Genomic DNA, 10872 nt, shown 5'->3' with positions numbered 1-10872 from the left:
TTGAATCAAAAATTTGTTTCCTCTCGGAAAAAAAACATTTGGAAAGTCAGCGTCAGCAGAGATGACAGTGACACGTTGAAACGGATATCGACAGTTGCAATTGTTTCGCAGCGAAATATTGTTGTTTTAGCTTTCGGTTGATTTTAACGTTTTTAGAAGTTATTGAAGAAGGATTATTGTTATATCATATAAAATACTAATCTGAGGTTACTAATGCTTAGCACTGTGTAGCCTGCAGTTGACGAAGAACAAAGTAAATTTGAAATTAAATTTAAAGAGCATTTTTTAAAGGGGTTGGCGGCCTCTTTTAACCTTGTATACATTTGCCCGTCCACATAGGCTATGAAGCGGTCCATGGAACGTATCCAACAAAGCGAGAGGTGAGTCGGTACAGTACACGGGCGAACTATACCGATAAAAAGTAGTGGCAGTGAAAAGAATCCGTATCCACGACATCACTGCCTTTGGCCCGAAGTCCGCGACGTTACCGGCTGAAGGCCAGGGACACACTTAACGGCGAAACCGCCGGACGCCGGATCCGGCGGTGCCGGAGCAAGTTGAGATACACAGGAAGGCATGGGGCAGGCCACACTTCTCCGGTTCGGCGAATCTGCCGATCCGGCGGGAAAATGCTCCGGCGAAACCGCCGGATATTCTCTACCTCGCCGGACCGCCGGATCGGTGGTTTCGCCGGAGCAGTGGGTAGCGAAGCATTGTGCCTTAAGGAGATGAACACACTAACCGGTGATACAGCCGGACTGCGACTGCCCCCACTCCTCAGTCATGGTTCAACCCTCGAGGTTGGTGATTGTTTATGATTTTAATGCAGTGTCCAAGTGGTGTATTTAGTTTTGTTTTGCTATTTAGTTAATTTAGTTTTTATTTTTAGTCTGTTTAGTTTTCTATATCATCATGGTAGATGTTATATGGATTTACTTATTAGTTTGGTTCATGAGAAACCAGAACTTTGTGATAGGTCTTTGGAAATTTACAAAGACAAAAACAAAACGAGGGACAGCAGCAGCTGGCGACGAATTTGTGCCGCACTGAATCCAGCCTTTCCAGCGTCTCATGTATGTGTTTTGTCCTTGTATTTGCACTGTGTAATCTTCGATAGTAGCTCGTCGAATGAGGGGACAGACATTCGAAAATAATTAAAAAACTTATTTTATTCATTTCTCAACTGTAAAAATAGAGTGTAAAAAGCTCCATGTAGCTGTCTGATCTCCAGAATAGGATGCACCCAGACAGTTCGGTGGTGTTTTCTCTTCCTTCAGTATTGGATCAAACACAGCAAGGCCAACTTTTGAGGTCTTGACAGCTCCATTTCTAAGACTAAACTGTACTAGAACTGTACTAGTGTAAGGCAAAACTGATTCACAGTTCATTGCACTCTATTTAATGTCGCTGGCTCCGGCAAAATAGTTTTTGGCGGAACAAGTGTGTTCTGACCCTCAACCTCCGGCGGATCCGCCGGATCCGGCACTCGGCGGTTTCGCCGGTAAGTGTGTCCCTGGCTGAGCCACCGACTCACCTAAAAAAATGATGAGAACATTTTTCCAGGTCCATAAGGTTTTACATTTAAATTTTTACATTTGTGTATGATTTGTGGCAGTTCGTAATACGTATCATGGAATCATACTATTTACCTATATTTACATCTAAAAACTTCGATTCAAAAACTTTTATTTCACGTTGACCTCTTGTAAATGCCAGTGGCGTAGAAAAACACCAGTGCAGTTAAATATCAAATTTAACGACATTATAATGACGTAATAACTTCATTTATTTCTTAATACAATTTTATATACAAGATAAAATTAGGTATCGTTATATATAACACTAAATATAGTCCTTTTCCAACCTATAATTCCATTATATTTATAAAACATACTTAAAACAAAATATTTCCCTTATTAGACCCTATAACGTGATATTATTAAGAAAAAAAATTGTATACACAAATTTTCATTATTTGTTAAAGCTCGGTTAAAAGCTAGTCAGGTAACCATGATGTAAGGTAAGTACTTTAACCAGAATTTATACGTTTTAACTTGAACATGCATCAGCAAGGTAACAAGGTGAACTAGGTTAGTGAATTAACTAACATTAGGAAACATGTTGGACCCCATTACGGTATAATCAACCAAAGTTTGTCAGTATAAATTTTGCTAGCTAGCATTATTAACCTACTAAGAACAAATTTATATTATCAGAAACTATTATTTTTGTAAAAGCAATTTGAAATTAATTGTTACGAGCTGTTGGTCCGTCCTACGTACAGGAGTCGAGTACTCAATTAAGACTGAAAATTATTCAGAACAGCATTCTTTACACATAATTCAATAAATGTTCAAGTGGGTGGCCCGCTAGGAGTCAGAAGAAATCTTAAATGTAAAACACAGGTTGATATGTGCATTAAATTTATGTATAAGTAGAGTACAATGGCGCAAATCCGAACTCAAACGGACAACGGTTAAAACTTAATTGGAACCAATTCAAAGATTAGTTGAAAGTGTGATTATTCCACAAAATTTATTGGTTATTACTGGCGAAATTATAAAATTCTAGATATCTGTATAATGTTAAGGTCACTCGATCCTTTAAAATACTATTTACTATTTGAAAAGATAATCTTTTAAGCATTTTGAAAGTAAAACTCAAATAAAGCAGACAAACTTCAGATGTTCATTCAAAGACAGTTCTGAAGAGACTTTCCAACAAAATTTCCTCAACACATCACAAATTGCAAATTGAAATGGTGAATTTTGAAAAGACTCTTTTCAACTCAAAAGGAACTCCTTTTAGCTTTATTTGTATTTCTCGCTTCTGGTTTTAACGTCAAAAACCTCAACCCTCTTCAGGACCTTTTCCCCGATCATATCAGAATCTGATGGCAATACTTTTTTGTGTAGTCCTTATGCTAAATATAAAGTGTTAAATTAACATACACATATGTGCAGGTAACCCATTTTTGAGGGTCATTTTTTTGTTTAATGTGCACATATTACCTAACAACACAATTAATTGTGTTACTTAATTAACATGTGATTTAACTGGTTTAAAATGCATATAAACATCACATTTACTGAAAACACACACTGAATATTATATTTATATTGGCAATTATCTATCTATACTATTATAAAAAAGAGGTTTGATTGTTTTAAACAGTTTTGCTTGCCAAAAAACCTCAAGTAATTAATATATAAAAAATTATACAGTCACTAAAAATCATGAAATAATTTATTTTTGTAAAAAAGTACAACCGACTTCAAACGCTCTAAAAAGAATGAAATAATTTCAATAAAGTAAACTTTTGTATTAGGCAAGCTCACGTATTTCAAGTCGGCGCTCAAACTGCAAATTGAAATTAAATATTGTGTGTGTATTTTGAAAATCAATAAATTGTAGCTGGATAACATAAATATATAAAAAACACACTGAACTGATTTGTTTATATATTAAAGGAAATATTTTCTTGTATTTTATGTTTACTTCAGAATAAATGCATTATGAAAATAACACACACAAATGTTCTATATGAATAGGAAAATAATTTAGTTTGATATTATGATAGGGAAAAGAAGCTAGTTTAGTATTAAAACGTTACTTTTCCAAGTTAGAAACATTTAAATGCATTATAATCTTTTTAAAGATACTCGTTAATACCACTATAATGCCGATCTCTGATTACGGTAATAAAATAACACTTAACGCATAACTATGCAAAAGACATGCAGATTAACACCTTTAGTTATAGTCACATGCAATATGGACACCCTCTTTCAATTTTGTATCAAAAATCATCATAGAGCCGCGCCGACTTAAAATACGTGAGCTTGCCTAATACAAAAGTTTACTTTATTGAAATTATTTCATTCTTTTTAGAGCGTTTGAAGTCGGTTGTACTTTTTTACAAAAATAAATTATAGATTAACGTACTTCGATAGAAATCGCGTCAGCAGGTTTGTTGAAATGTGGTTTGAACTACTGTATTAATTATTTGAAGAGGATGCGACTGGTTTAGTTGTCCAAACTGTCTGGGAAGTGCTATTTCAAATCCCGTAAACTACCAGTGGTCTTTGACCTTGTGTTGTGAAACCCACCTTTAACTGTTAGTATGCCTACCTAAAAAACAAAAAGGTTCGATCGATAATACGATAATATCGCATCGATGAAATTTTCAACTAAAAACATACGTTTAAAAAAAATTATTTTGAGTTACCTCAAACCATTCTTTAAAAAGAAACCCGCACTATGAACATGTATGACACATCCGGCTTTGGGACAGCTACTTTATCTGTATCATATGGTGAAAAATCTAGCAACATTTCTTCCTAAAACCCTTCCACTGTTACTAAAATGAAGAGCTGTTTATTTCGTCGAAATTTCTAGCTTTTATAATGTGCATAGTGGATAAATATTATTTCTCTTTCCAAGAATAAATAAATATACTTGATTAGGTCCAAATTTAACATTGTTTGAAAAAGTTTTACTTTATAAAGAAACTGTAGTTGGTTTAAGCTGTAGTTGGTTTATTGCAAACCAACTACAGCTGAAAACCCCAACAGCTGTTATATTAGTAATTCGTACATGAACATGATATCTATATACTATTATAAAAAAGAGGTGGTTGCTGTATGTGTGTATGGGAAAAGTAAACTCGAAAAATACTGGTCGGATTGGGCTGAAATTTGGCATGATGATAGCTCACATTCCCGATTAACATATAGGCATATTCTTATTTCAAAAATCCTTTCGGGCTCCGCCCCAGTGGCTCTGGAGTTTCCCATGTTAACCTTATGAGAAATGGAATTATTGAATCTTAACAGCTGTTTCAATTAAACAAGTTGGTTCTGTTCTATGATGTTCAATAGCATTAAAGTTACAAGGATTACCAACAGGGTGCAGCACTATTATTTCTTTTACATTTATGACAACAGCTAATTTGCAACCAAAAGGTGAGTGAGCGTAGCGAACGAACTTCAACCTGGAGGCGAGTTAGCGTAGCGAACGAGCTAACCTGAGGGCAAGTGAGCGCAGCGAACGAGCTCCAACCTAAAGGTGAGTGAGCGTAGCGAACAAAGTTCAACCAGGACGTGATTGAGCCATGCGAACGAGATAATCTTGAAAATTAAGAAGTTAAACGGGGCAAAGCCCGCGGGTTACAGCTAGTTAATCATACAATAGAACAATCTATGGTGTTAAAATTAAAGCCGTGTCGGGTACAGACAGTAACTTTATAATAAAAAACTAATTCATAATTAAGCATAAAATTATTCAGTCAATTTTTAAATGGCAGGCTACAAATGGAATATATTTGAGATTAGGCTATTCAATTTTTCAAAGGTTTTGTTTATAAATTTACTAAGACCCACTTTTGTACAAATAATACGTATGTAAAATACACTTGTGCCCAAACGTCACAAATGTGTTGGTAAGGAAGTTACCTTGAATGCTAAACCAACACATTTGTATTAGTTAGTAATTCTTGTTGTAGTTAATTATAACAGTGCTCTGATAAACTATAAATGAATATGGACTAATAAGAACATAAAACCAAAATTATGAAGTCAATACAATAAGCAAGTCGTCAATTTATTTAGTTAACCTATAAATAAACAATTAATATTTTTTTTAAAGTATTAGATTGTTATTAATATATAAACAACAATGAAAGCAGTAAAGTATTTTTATAAACTGTGAATTGTTGGTTTACTAATAAATTACGCACTAAGTGATAAGTATTGCGATGCCTTTGCTAGACTGCAAACACTATGAACATAGTGCACATATTTGTTGATTAAATTTAATCTATTTGTTTCATATAATCTAATATCCGTAACCTTTATAACCTTTATCCGTATATAATAGTAAATATTATTTCATGAATCAGCTTAATAATTATAAAACTTCACTGCAATTGTATTCGTTCAATATTATCACTTCGTCAACTTTACCAAACAGTCTACCGATGAAACAAATCTAATTTGTCTACTCTTACATGAATGTTAGGTGTATGATGACAATTTACAATTTAAAAATCTATAGAACTGAATGATTAAATAAAGTTAATACTGGTTTCTCATACACGTAAGCTATTATACCAATAACACATCATGAAACATATTAAAAGAATAATACAGTATGTTGTAACGATCTCGAATGTTTACAAACAAATACACGATCCAATATAAAATTAATATTGTCTGTCATTAAATACATGACGATAAATTCTTGGTTGAAAAACAAATACTTAACAGAAGAAACCGCACTTATCTCCGTTAAAAGGTGCCAACAGCAGGTCTGGCCCTAAATTGACCCTTTGAGTCACATTTCGCTGCGTGGGGATTCTTATCTAGTTAATATTTCTTGTTATAACTTAAGAGGCCGTTAAACGGATATAAATAATATTATTGAAGACACTTTCAAGGTTTGATAGCAAATTGACTGCTACGATTAGCTAGGAATTTGTAAGTTAATAAAAAAATAATTGTTTTAAAATAATATTATTGTATAACTTCAATTATCCGAATTCCAACCATCCGCAAAATACAGTATATTTGTATTGACAATGCTTTTCCTAAGAATATTCCAAAATTGTTCTCGTAAGTTACATTTAAAAAATAATTTCGTCGTTTATTCTTCAATTTGATTTTTGCTTATTTTGCTAAACGCATTGTAAAACCTTCGTTTCTTAATACAGCTTAACATATTTTATTTAAATACTCTATGTACATATTGTAATCAGCGGAGCAATATTGAATTATTATTTAACCGATTAAAACTTATATTTTGAGAAGCTACGTTTCTGTTTAGTTAAATAACTGCAGATATTTTAATTTTATTATTTCTTTATTACTTTATCATTAAATTTGTCGATTTATCACAATCCTCCCTGTTCTTCATTAATTTGCATTGTGTACAGTGTATAGTTAACACCAAAGAAATATGTATACATTATTTAACTATCTCTAAATATTCTTTAGGAATGAAATGAAATAACCATATCCAGCCCGTCCTATGTAATCCAAAATTGTTGAACAATTGAAGACATTATGCAGTAGGCATTCATGAAAATGCAATGCAATGGAAATTGTTGTGATTGCCTTTAGAGACAATAGTTCTGAATAATCCATTATTTATTTCTCAACTTTGAGTTCCCTAACAAGGTAATTTTCATGAGCAAAGTTTTACTCGAATGTAGGCTTTAAGTTTTTATTAGGCATCTTAGAAGATATTTAGATTAACATATTTAAATATTTAATGGAATCGTTAAACAGGCTGCATTATTTACACTTATTAACCTGATTAATAAATACCCTAGTGTGTAGAAAATCATGAGATAAAAATGTCTTATTTACGCATTAACTATTAACTTCTTTAAAAAAATCAAAATAAATTACTTGTACTTAATATTTTACAAAATAGTTACACCATATTTTCGTCGTGTTTCTTTTAATCGTCCTATTCGTAAGCGTCTTCGTCTACATGGTTCTCGTTGTCCATACTAGTTTGCTCTACATTTATTGTTTCATGTACGAGAACAAAAAAAAAACATTACTTATGAAAAACTGGTATTTTTTTAGCAAGTGATGTTTTAAACTCAGTGTAAGTTTGGTCCATGTAAACTTTGCACTATTACTAGAAAATAAGAATAAGAATAAGAATAAGAATAAGAATAAGAATATTTAAGAATAAGAATATTTATTTTCCTTTAGACAAATACATGCATTTGGAATCGTCATAATAATCACAAGGCAAGGCAAATTCAATAACAATCAACATCATGCTTCTACAAAACTCTCAAAATTTCTACAATAAATAAATAATATATAATAATAAATAATCACTTTGTGTTCACAACTAAAACTAAAAGATGCAAGGTCTAATTACACATGCAAGTCAAATAAATATCACATATCAAGAGTCAAAACTTAAAAAAAGGTACAAAACTTAAAAATAGGTACTTACGGATGCTGCTGGTATATTAAAAAAATCATTCTAGGAATACAGTGGGTTGGCCAATAAAAGGTTTCTGAGGTTGGTTTTGAATTTTGAAAAATTCTGGTTTCGGGCTTCACATGGGAGTCTGTTAAAAAATCTTAAACTTAATAAGCTGTGTTGAACTTGACTTTTTCTTAATCTAACAAATGGCACATCAAAAAGGTTCTTATATCTAGTGTCATGCTCATGAAAATCCTCTCTCAAATTAACATCGTCTATCTTACTTTTTAAATTTAATAGGCACACAAATACATATAAACTAAAACATGTCATCAAGCCCTCAGATACAAAAATGGGCTTACAATGATCTGTGGACGTTGCCTCAGCCAGCAGACGTATTGCTTTCTTTTGCAGTAGCAATACACATTTTACGTCTGGTGCACTGCCCCATAGCCTCAAACCATATAAAATTACACTTTCAAAAAGGGATTTGTAAGCAGTTTTGACATAATCTTTAGGTGCACACATTTTCAGGTTTCTGAGCAAGTATAGGATTCTAGACAGCCTACAACAAACTAGATCTATATGACTAGCCCAAGTTAGCCTACTATCCAACACAATACCTAGGACCTTAACACTCTTTACCTCATTATTTCTCAATGAGAAAATTACTGACTCAGTTTTATCTTCATTTAAAAGAAAGAAATTAGCCCTAAACCAGTCAGCAGCCTGATCCAATGATTGCCCCATGGCAGTTTCCAGCTTTGAAAAATTTTGTTCCGTAAGTACCAGCGAGGTATCGTCAGCATAGCTGACGATCCCAGCATCAACATTACCTGTAATATCATTGACACTTATCAGAAAAAGGAGGAGCCCCAACACTGACCCCTGAGGCACTCCATGGTTCACTTCCCTTAAGGTTGACCTCATACCATTCACATGAATGATCTGCTGTCGTCCTCCCAAGTACGACCTCAGCAGCTCAATTGAGTTCTCCTTGACTCCATAGTGCTTCAACTTGATTAACAACGTGTCATGGTCGACAGTGTCAAAAGCCTTACTGAGGTCACAAAAAGTAACCCCAGTAAAGCTGTTCCCCTCAAAGCCCCCAACAATTTTAGCTACCAGACAATCAATTGCATCAATTGTCGATAGATTACTGCGGAAACCATACTGGGAGGACGTCAACAGATTGTTGCATTCAAAATACCTGTACAACTGAGATTTTAATACTGCCTCAAAGATCTTTGAGAAAATTGGCAAAATGGACACTGGCCTAAAATTTTGCACACAGTCCCAACTGCCTTTTTTGTGAATAGGCACTGTTTTAGAAATCTTTAAAAAATTCGGAAAAACACCCTGCTTGATACACATATTGATACAAAATGTGAGCGGAAAAACTATATGCAAAATGATCCTCTTAACTAATGAATTTGAAATGTTATAAAGATCATTACTTGTAGAGTTCAAATACAGTATTCGTGAAACTTTGTATGGTTTGTCAGTGTAAACTTTCTAGCTGTCATCAGCTATTGGAAACAGATGTTTAAGGTGGCTGGCCACTTAAGTTAACATACACTACGCTGTTGTTGGTTTGGTCTAAGCTAATTTAAAATTTCTTATTTTATTTGATAAAAAGATTCTGAAATAACAAAAATATGTTACAAGAACTAGATGTATGTTTGGTAGAATGAAGATTAAGAAAGTTCAATTCCATAACGGTATTCGTTTCTTTAAAAGTCGTAAAAAATTTAAGATATTTATGGAAACTATCATCGTCAATTTTAATAACATTCATAATAAAAACGAATAAACATATAATCATTAACATATTAATTAATATATTACATAGGTATTAGATTACGAATTTCATAAAGTTCAGGTCAAGATACGTAATTCATAAACACTACGGAGCATAACCTAATAGTTTATTTGTAAATATCAAGTTAACATGTACGAATTACTAATATAACAGCTGTTGGGGTTTTCAGCTTTCAATTTCTTTATAAAGTAAATCTTTTTCAAAACAATGTTAAATTTGGACCTAATCAAGTATATTTATTTAATCTTGGAAAGATAAATAATATTTATCCACTATGCACATTATAAAAGCTAGAAATTTCGACGAAATAAACAGCTCTTCATTTTAGTAACAGTAGAAGGGTTTTAGGAAGAAATGTTGCTAGATATTTCACCCTATGATACAGATAAAGTAGCTGTCCCAAAGCCGGATGTGTCATACATGTTCATAGTGCGGGGTTCTTTACAAAGGTTGGTTTGAGGTAACTCAAAATTTTTTTTTTTTAAACGTATGTTTTTAGTTGAAAATTTCATTGATGCGATATATTATCGTATTATCGATCGCACCTTTTTGTTTTGTAGGTAGGCATACTAACAGTTAAAGGTGGGTTTCACAACACAAGGTCAAAGACCATTGGTAGTTTACGGGATTTGAAATAGCACTTCCCAGACAGTTTGGACAACTAAACCAGTCGCATCCTCTTGAAATAGTTAATAGTTCAAACCACATTTCAACAAACCTGCTGACACGATTTCTATCGGAGTACGTTAATCTAAAAGGGAGTTTTCTATTTGGATTAATATTTAAAGTACGAAGAGAAAATTTAAAAAAAATAGTTGGGATATGTAGTTTAAATTATACTTATAAATTCATAGTTTTATCAATATCAAAGCCATATGATTAGAATTTCGATTACCAATAGTTAAATAACAAAAAAATCCACACGTTGTTTTGATCGATAAGCAAACTTGCGAATCATCCAATAAATATCCAACAATGTTTGGATGACAGACTTTACGATTCTGTCTAAGTTTGTTTACTGTGAATCTCTCAAAACTTAGCTTTGTCAACATTCAAGACACATTACTTATGCTTTCCTCACCATTTGTCCCAAAATTTAT

Source organism: Macrosteles quadrilineatus, unplaced genomic scaffold (genome assembly GCF_028750875.1).
Source record: "Macrosteles quadrilineatus isolate MER2022 unplaced genomic scaffold, UCM_ALF_1.0 Scaffold_9__3_contigs__length_116548681, whole genome shotgun sequence".
Taxonomy (NCBI): Eukaryota; Metazoa; Arthropoda; class Insecta; order Hemiptera; family Cicadellidae; genus Macrosteles; species Macrosteles quadrilineatus.
The sequence above is the reverse complement of the archived record's forward strand: the minus strand, read 5'-3'. Positions refer to the sequence as shown.